General features: G+C 33.4%; 1 pseudogene across 1 annotated transcript; it reads left to right on the top strand.

Annotated features, from left to right (window-relative positions):
- The first annotated feature begins 298 nt into the window (after nucleotides 1-298).
- On the top strand, nucleotides 299-4971 carry LOC143251161 (hemocyte protein-glutamine gamma-glutamyltransferase-like; annotated as a pseudogene). The gene is made up of 8 exons (XR_013028524.1): nucleotides 299-463; nucleotides 1157-1260; nucleotides 1513-1681; nucleotides 2356-2453; nucleotides 2620-2903; nucleotides 3558-3718; nucleotides 3841-3977; nucleotides 4424-4971. The product of XR_013028524.1 is annotated as a hemocyte protein-glutamine gamma-glutamyltransferase-like (transcript).
- The last annotated feature ends 5382 nt before the right edge of the window (nucleotides 4972-10353 follow it).

Here is a 10353-nt window from a genome sequence, read left to right as displayed (position 1 = left end):
AATTAACCATTAAAGTTATTAAGTGTTTTAGAAGTTATTTAAAGGTAACTATTTATAAGATGATACAGTTGTTTCATTCATGTTAACATTCACACAAAATTATTATTAACATTTCACTATCTTAAAACCTCCTGTTCATATCACTACATTCCGAAGAATCTCTTTCCACATCATAAAAGCGATAAACAGAAGTAATATAGTGATTTCAATAACCCAAGTTATTGTTTTAATATTTACTGTACATCACGAAAATGTACTTACGAAAATTTTGTCGGTTGCTAAAACATTTTATCAAAACTTTAATTTGATGTGTTATGGTTACAGTTTGCCGAGCCTTGGGGCTCCCCTGTCGGCCAGTTTCAAACTTCGTATCAGCTCATGATGCAGACGCCACACTAACCATTGACAAACTATTTAACGAAAATGGAGATCAGATGTCTGGAGGAACAAATGATTCAATATGGTATGTAAGATTTTATGTTACTTTAATGTGATAATATTGTTTCAAATAGTTGTATAATAACGTCCTGTTCAGATAAGATTTAATTACTAGCCGTTTTAGTACAGTTTTATAAAGAGTTTCTGTATTTGTTTTTGTTATATACACAGGGTGCACAGTCGCTGTGCAGTTTTTTAATCATAGTTTATTCAGTCTATTTCAAGACAGCAACTGCAAGCGGTGTTTAGAAACAAAATAAGAAGGATCCAGGCCTGTATTGATGCCAACGGGGGTCACTTTCAACATTGTTTATAATTGTCATTCATATTTACCCCCTGTATTCTATATTGAAACTTCTCTGTTAATAAATATATAAGTGCACAGTAACTTTCTAAACACACTGTATATACGATATTTGAATAACTTTTGAAAATGTTTTTAAACTGTTAAAATTAGGGGAAAATAGCTCATTATAGCAGGTTTTTTCTTTTAAGAACATCCTCTAACGATCGATCACAAAACGTGTTAAGTATGTGTGACTTTGTCACTGAGTTTTGAACGGAATGAAATCAATGTGTTAAACATTTTTAAGTATTTTATATAAATAAATCTTTCTTCTGTGATTAGTTTTACAACAGGAAACTCGTTCACTTTATTCAGATAACCTCTGAATAAGAAACAAAGATGTATTAACTAACTCGACAACTCGTGTTTCAGGAACTTCCATGTATGGAATGAGTGTTGGATGGCGAGATCTGACCTTCCTGCAGGATACGGGGGATGGCAAATAGTTGACGCCACCCCACAGGAAACCAGCGAAGGTATTGTGCAACTCATAAAAATTATAGTTTCTATGTAAATATTTGAAAATGTATTTACGTACGTGTGAATAATACGAAAACTGTGGTTTTGTATGATGACTTGCAGTTTGGATCTTGCAATTTAATATTAAACTCAGTTAAAGCAAGTTTCATAGTCTTAGAATAAAGAAATTTTAAAGCAATATCAAAAATTACTTTTACTTTAAAGTTCTGGGAATATAATTAGATATATGTTTTGATATTTTCACTCAGGTATCTATCAGTTAGGACCAGCATCTCAAATAGCTGTGAAAAGAGGAGAAGTTGGATACAGATACGACGTCCCTTTCGTCTTCGCTGAAGACAATGCAGACATCGTGTACTGGCAGAAAGACCGAAAAGCGGAAACTGGGTGGAAAAAAATGAAAACAAACACTAGCCAGTACGTAATTTTAAGTGTTACATGTTGTTTCTGAATGTACACCGTATTCACAGATATAAACACGTTACAAAAATAACAGAGGACAAGGCACTTGTAGTGGCTGATACTCTGGTTGGCTTCTTTTATTTCGTTCCGTAGTAAAAACTCAGGAACGTGTATACCTGAATACAAGTGTCTGCGACCTCACAGTTCAGCCACCTTGTAAACAAAGTGCTGTTAAGGTTGAAAATTCCAGTTCCTGAAATCTTATGCATGTTTTTGAGCACAATACATTTCAATTAAAAATACCGCTTTGTTATATCTATATAAATCACACTTCTTATTTATAAGCTGGTCTTTGCTTGCATAATAAAAATAGGCCCGAGAAGACAAACTTTTCTTATAATAGGTTATTCCTCAAAGATAATTAATCCAATTGTTAATAAATGTAATTAAAAGCTATTTCAATTTGCTATTTCGTTTAGCTGCAAGTATTACTTGAAAGATATATATATTTTTAGTTGACGTAAACATAAAACGTTAAGTGAATTACTAACAAGTAACTGACTGGCTTTACTTCATTTCCGTTCCATGTTAGATTTAACTTCACAACAACAACTTGCTTAATTTGAGAATTAGCTTGTTTCAAAGGCACAATACGAGTGTGATAAACTGTTGTTTTTTTAAACTTATAGTGTGGGCCGTCTTATACTAACAAAGAAGGTTGGAGTTGATGATGATTATGGAAACAGGGATGCTGAGGATATCACTTACGAGTATAAAAACAAAGAAGGTAAGTAACCAGTATATGTTTATAAAAATAAACCAACGTTTTGAACACTTGTGTATTGGAGAGTTTGTTTATTTTGTTTCTAAGTGGAAAGCTACACAAAGAGTTTGAAAAATAAAATTGCACCAGAGAATCTTGTTGCCTGATAAAACTGGTTTATGTCCTGCAGGAACCGAGGAAGAGAGAATGTCTGTACTGAACGCCACAAACAACGATATTGTGAGACACAGATTCGACCGACCTGTTGAAAAGAAGACGTTTCATTCGAGCTATTGGAGAGTAAGAAAGTGATGATAGGACGGCCATTCGATGTAACAATAAAGATTAAAAATCTGAGCAGCAAACCCAGAACAGTGTCAGCCATATTGTCAGCCAGCAGCGTTTACTACACTGGAATTACAGCTAAAATGTTGAAACGGAAGAGTGATAAATTTATCCTTCAATCTAAGCAAGGTACACTTATGTTACCTAGTTTCACCTTTCTTGTATCCGTATGATTTGTACTGATTAGAAGATAGACCTCATGAGCTGTTTATAGAATAATCTAATTACCATATGTAAGGTAATTGATAAACAGGACAGGTGTGGGTGTTGACGAAGTAAATAGAGTTCTGATAAAACTGTAATTGCGTAGTTCAGTACGGTAACGTAGAAGTCTAATACAACTTTATTTAAAATGATAAACACTGTTGTACTAGTTCAACATAACTGTTCTTAAATTAATTAACACCATTGTTTCTAATAGAATGTTTTCTATCATAGCAACAAATTTGTTCTAATATATATATGTATATATTTAAAGTTAAATTTGATATTTCCCAGAAGTAATGTTCAGGAATTTTCTATCTTTATATAAGTAACGAAAAATGATGATGTAACTAAAGATATGTATTCACAATATTTATTATTAAAAACAATGAATTACATAGAATTAACTTGTGATCTGGTGTTGTCACAAGAAAAATGTGTAGCATAAACGCGTACAAATGAATTTAACGTTCGGTACGCATTGAGAAATAGGTTTAGGGAAAATTGTAATAACTGTCTGTAGGGATTATAGAGATTCGTTTTACATAGAAAGTTATATTAAATATGTGTTATTTACAGAGAAACTTCTTTCAATTAAATTGAGCTCAAGCGAATATCTCGACAAACTGGTGGATTACGCCATGATAAAAATCTACGCTTTGGCCACAGCGATGGAAACGCAGCAATCCTGGTCCGGTGAGGACGATTTTGTACTGGACAAACCGAAGTTGAGTCTTGAGGTAAGGTCAAATAAAGTTATTATTGTTGGAATTATAACGGTAGACACTACATTATGTTCCATATCTAGAATCCATGATAAATCCTCGATAATGAAATGTACTGTTATTATTATTTAACTTAGGTCCACGGAACTCCAGAGGTTGGAAGACCATTTGAATTAGTTATCACTTTTCAAAACCCACTGAAACGTATTCTGGAAGATTGTGTCTTCAATATTGAAGGACCGGGACTTGCAGGACCGTACCATTCAAAGTTCAGGTGTGGAAAATGTGCTTTCTCGTGTCTTAAAATAAAGTAACTCTCCGTATTTGAGTAAATTTAATTTCACACAAAATTTCTTTAAACCTATCCGAATTTACGAACAAACAAATACCATTCGTCTTTACTTTATAATAACAATTCTAAAATAAACGAATTCAGCGACAATGTGTGAGAAGTTGATAAAAAACTTTGTTTATAATATTGTTTAAGGAGAATTTCATTTAACCAAATTTAAATGGTGAGATAATCATACACAAAAAAACTCAATTAAGATCTTCTTAAGTCGAACAACTGTAGTTCAGAGACTAGTTATGATTAAGTTTGTTGATTAACATCGAATTTGAATAATGTTACCTGTTTAACTACGTTTAAAACAATACAAAGTTTACACATCGATGGCTATATTATGTTTTTTTTCAAAACATAATTTTGTACCATTACAGGGATATCAAACCAGGTGAAACTATAACTCATAACGAAAAACTCGTTCCTCAGCAGCCTGGTTCCAAGACAATATTCGTCACTTTCAGCTCTCGGCAGCTCATCCAGCTCATGGGGTCAAAACATATTGAGGTGATCCCAAAATCCGATCCAAGCCACAACGAGACTTTATAAGTTCTGTTTAAAGTTATTGTTTGAGATGCAGTGTTGTAAACTTTAGGTTATTGAATCGTGTTGTTTAATTAATATACTCGTATTTCTGTGTAACTTATGCCTTTCAGGGATCAACTTTTGTTGTTTTTTTTAAGCATGTTAATTTTCTGTTTTTGCTTTCTCTTTTCAATACGATATGTTAGAGTATTTCTTGGAATTTTTAAATATATTTTCGAAGTCTTGAAGATTGCTGCTATATTTATACCACTTGGGTTCAACGAGTGAGCAATTTTTCACTTAAAATATATTTTCCATGTCTCCAGTTTAAATCACGTATTTGTTTCTGTTAAAATACTTAATATCTGTTGTGTATTTTTCAAATTAAGATCGTATTTATTTATTTATTTATTTATATATTTATTTATTTTTATCTCGTGCAGTAAATGACAAAATGCTCATAGTGTATTAAACTTTTTAAAAAGTATCAATGAAATATAGTATCTGTTTGAATTAATTCGTGAAGGCAGGTTTGCCATTAAGTACACTTTCAAAGTTAGTTCCTTATTAGAACCAGAAAGAAAATCGAAAAACATTTTAATTAAAATATCCAAGTCATGGTGATGATTTCATGTCTGGAAAGTGAGTTGCGCTGGAGTAAACAAATAGCGATTTCAATTTGAAGATCTAGAATTAACAAATTTCACGTTTTGAAAATCAATGACATTTTTAAAGTTTGTTTTGTCATACCAAAGTCACCTCGTATTATTTGTTGTGTCAACCAACTGGAATCGAACCTATGATTTTAGCGTTTTATTTCTGAAGATATACCACTGTTTCACTTGATATATAACCCACATGTGAATACTTAAATAATCTGTTATCAAGGTCATACCAAAAGAGTTATTATGTTACTGTTTCTATCACTGTGTATATTCTTGTTAATTAATTTGTAAAAAATCCAAGAAATAGAAAATGTTTCATTTCTTCCAGCATACATAGTTTCACAAAGTAACACCAACTAATCCACATGTCTAACTCACAGAGAAAACTAAATATTGCTTGTTAAATTTCCTCCGTCGTATATAACACCGTCTAACAGACTGACTCCTAAGTGATTAACCAGCCCATCCACTAATTCACTGTGGTATTTTTATGAAATACTAGTTTTCCAAAAGTCTTTCGAAAATTGGATATGTGACGTAAGATTTAAACAGTGTGGAATTTCTGAATAATTACGTCATACCGAACCTTTTATCTAGAAAAAAAAAAAAAGACTAAATTAAATCACTCAAAAAGAAAACCTATAACTCTGGGCCTTCCAAGACTTTGAAATCGTTAGAACAATTTTAACACACAAATGGAACAAAGTGTGTTAAAGTTCCATATTTATTTATGTATTCTAATGTACAATTATGAAGATGTAATATTTGTTAATGGAATTATCAGTACTAAATCGTTAATTAAACGAAAAAAGAAACAAGATCTTTTTACTCTTCCGTGGTTTGTGGAACTTGAACGAAACGATCTCTGTCCTTCGTTTTCATTTTGTGTCTTATCACGTGGCGAGTTCTCTATGGTAAATGGTTGAACGAATCCTTTTATGTCTGTAGTTCTCTTTATAATCTGGACGTTGTCTCAACAGGTTCTCATGCATGTTTAATTAGTTTGCCGAAAGCTAAAGTTTTGCTAGAGATGTAACAACTATCTGATCTCCTGTCGACGTCTTTCGAAAGATTGTCAGAACACTTAATATTTCTTCTGGTTTCTTGTCTGTTACATTCAAGGTCGACTCTTCTCATAACACTGTGCACCAATCTTTGTAGTTATCTGAAGTCCATTCTCTAGCGGTGTAATTGTTATATAATGTATATTTGTTTCCTTGTCGTAGGCTATAAAACAATTTGAAACTACCCTAACTTCAAAACCGCTTTTCTAAATCAGTAATTTTCAAATATGCACTCATTCTCGGTATGTATTATCCACACAGTATGAAGTGTAGAGAATATATTCTGAAGACGGCTGGAACGGGTGTAAGAATTGTTATTATAATAAAGTACAGAATAATGTTTCGACCTTCTTAGATCATATTCAGGTCTTTGTTTTAGCATCAATATGACCTAAGAAGGTCGAAACGTTATTCTGTACTTTATTTTAATTAAAATACTGATACCCATACCAGCCGAATAAATTTTTATTTCGTGTGGGTTTCTCGTCATCAGGAAGCGCAGAGAAGTTATCCACAGGAACTGTAACCTTCTTCTTGTTGTAATTTTATGTCCACTTGCAGTTCGAATTAATCGATAATAATTCTTTCTCTCTAAATGAAATTTTCTCTGTTTATTACTAAATCCAATACTGAACAGTTGTCGCTGTAGAACCAGTATTGATCAACATGTTTCAAGGATTTTCATCAACGAATCCATTATCTCGTGTGCTGGTTTTTATAAATAATTAACAGTTTATATATTTTAGAGTAAATGGAGTTTTGTTAGTAAGATCTCGCCCATAAGCTCAGCTAATTCCTATTGTCCGATGTCTCAATTACTCACTCTTACCGGTTCCTTCATCTGACTGAAGTCGTCACTATGGTGATGTCTCACTCTTTAAATACCATCTGTTTATTCCTTACACTCCTATAGTGATGACTGTGTTCAAACATATATAACAGTTCTCTTTTACTGACATCCTTTGGAAGGAATTTTAAATCCCTATCAACTTACGCCAACAGTTATTGGTAATATGTCCTTTCACGATACAGTCGAAATAACTACTGTCTTGTAGTTTCCATCTTCCGTTCTAAATAATTAATTATTTAATTATTCGTTTCACTTCTTCTGGAATACCGTCAGAGGGAGTTCAGCTAGCACAGATAACCCTAATATTGCAGTGTAAGACTAGATGGAAAGCAGCTAGTAATCATCACCCACCGCCAACTCTTGGGTTACTCTTTTACTAACGAATAGTGGGATTGACCATTACTTTATAGCATCTCACGGCTGAAAGGGCGAGCATGTTTGGCGTGATGGGGATTCGAACCCGCAACCCTCGAATTACGAGTCGAGTGCCTTAACCACCTGGCCATGCCGGGGCTCACTTTGCGTGAAGTGATTATCCTGAATTTCTGTATGGTGTTTTTAGATCTTTATCGGTGATTTTAATGGATGTAAGTTCTATCGTCAACTGTCAAACTTCCTTCAAATATGATCACATGCCTTGCTTTAGTCTAATTCAGATATCCTAATATATTACGGTAATTTTGAACTGCTGGGTAGATTAATGAATCCACACTTCATGTGGAACATCCTTACAAGATATCTTGATAAAGGTTTTCACAAGTTCTGTTAAACTATCATCCACACTCTTTATTCTGCTTCAAAACTATTTTATAATTATTATATACAGGGATGTAGAAGAAAAATTAAAACTGGGAGAGGACCAAAGCTGATTGTGTGATTCTGTGATTGTATTATGTAGAGAAATCATTAATATCTTTTTATTGAATATCTGTCTTAAGTGTGTTAACATTGAAATTGTACAGTCTGTAGATTGGGTGAGAAATTGGAGGCTGTTGATGCTCTCTTTGCGTACAAAGCGTCTGACTGGTTTTCTACTTAGAAATGCTTGTGAATTAACTCTCGTTGGGTGGATTATAAAAATATATTTTTCTTGTAGCTAATCACCATAACTATTGCATATTAATTCGTGATGACGAGGAATTTACTTTAAGTAAATATGTGTGGTACGTAGAAAACACAAAACAAGTAACAACATTTTAACTTCCTTTGGTCATCATTAGGTTATTCCAAGGAGGTTAAAACGTCCTTAATTGTTTTGTGTGGTCTGGCATGGCCAGATGATTAGGAACGCTTTACTCATAATCTGAGGGTCGCAGGTTCGAATCTCCGTCCACCAAACAGGCTCGTTCTTTCAGCCGAGGGGCCGTTATATTGTTTCGATCAATCCAAATGTTCGATGGTTAAAGAGTAGGCCAAGGTGTGTGTACATGCACAACAAATGAAATTAGTAAATCAGTAGTGAATTATGAAAAGCTTATCTTTTACCTTGATAGACCGATAATAGATAGGTAGGTGTAGATGGATAAATAGATATTACCAAAAATGAGGACTTTTAATATGTTTAGTTTCCATATTTTGAAACAAAATATTGAAGAACAGAAACTAATTTGTGCTGGCTGCATTCTTTGTAGAAACTTCCATTACAACAACTCACAGGCCGGGCGTGGCCAGGTGAGTTATGACGTGCGACTCGTAATCTAAAGGTCGCAGTTTCGAATCCCTCTCGCACCAAACATGATCTCCTTCTCAGCCGGGGGGGCATTATAATGTGATGGTCAATTCCACTATTCGTTAGTAAAAGAGTAGCCCAAAAGTTGGTGGTGGGTGGTGATGACTAGCTGTCTTCCCTCTAGTCTTACACTGCTAAATTAAGGACGGCTAGCGCAGATAGCCCTCGAGTAGCTTTGCGCGAAATTAGAAAAAAACGAACAAACAACAACTCAACCAATTAAAGTGCCGAATGAAATTCGTCACCAATTTATTGGGACTGCGACTATCTGAGATCTTTGGTACGACATTTTCGCATGAAGGAAGCAATCAAGTAGTTAGGGGATTTCCCTTTTTATAAATGTGTTGAATTACCTACAATTATAAAATGTTCTCTAAATTTTGCGAATCCTAGTAATTAAAAATGAAACGCGTGAAATGATTCAGTAATGATAGAAAGTTTTATTTCAAATGCTATTAGTGTCAGATAAAAAAAACTTAAAATGTTTTCTGATGTATCTTAAATTAGTTTGTAAATCTCGGACGGAATTGGTAGAAAAAAAATACCCCAACAAAAACAGTTAAGTTGCCTGATATTAGAGAAAATTAAATGGAAATATATTTGTAGGTAACACACAAACATAAGTAAAATTTTAAAGTGAAAATAATAAACAAAATATTATATGTCTTATATTAACTTAATGGTGTATTGTATTTATATGTAGAAATTTAGATATTGTTGAATGACCTATTATTTGTATTTTATGTTTATAGTAAAATAATTAAAGTTATCTACTCACGTCCCTAATTTTGAACTACTGACTAGGCAACCAGTCAACAGGATCTTACCATCCAATATAGATTATTAATTTTCACTGTTATAACGCATACACATTTTAAAGTTGGGGAATATTTTGTGGCATCGTAAGGATTCGAGCTTGGGTCGGAAGTTTTAAGAACAAAGCTCCATTGTAGGGCCAACTACGCATTAATGAATAATCAGTAAAGAGGTGAATAGATAACGTTTAGTGCTAACTACCTCTATCTTATTGTAACCTAGTATTTACGTCTTATGCGACAATATATGATGCTGTGATGACTTATAGTTTGATATATCATATACTGCTACTCGTTTATATTAGTATTGAGCTTTTTAAGATTTGTCATTTGTTTTAGTGAGTGTAGCATGGACTGACGGTTAGAACGCTCGACTCGCAATACGAGGGTCGCTAGTTCGAATCTTTGAATATGCTCACCTTGTCAGGCGTGAGAGCATTATAATGTAATGGTCAAACCAATTATTCATTGGTAAAATATTATCCCAAGAGTTGGAGATGGGTGGTACTGATTAGCTGCTTTCCCTCTTCTCTATCACTGCTAAATTATGGATGGCTACTACAAATAACCCTCGTTTAGCTTTGCGCGAAGTTCAAAAGAAATCAAACCAATTGTTCTAGTGTATGTGTGGTTTCCACATAATACATCGGTCAAGAAGG

This window comes from Tachypleus tridentatus, chromosome 1 (genome assembly GCF_004210375.1).
Source record: "Tachypleus tridentatus isolate NWPU-2018 chromosome 1, ASM421037v1, whole genome shotgun sequence".
Classification (NCBI taxonomy): domain Eukaryota; kingdom Metazoa; phylum Arthropoda; class Merostomata; order Xiphosura; family Limulidae; genus Tachypleus; species Tachypleus tridentatus.
The sequence above is the reverse complement of the archived record's forward strand: the minus strand, read 5'-3'. Positions and strand labels throughout refer to the sequence as shown.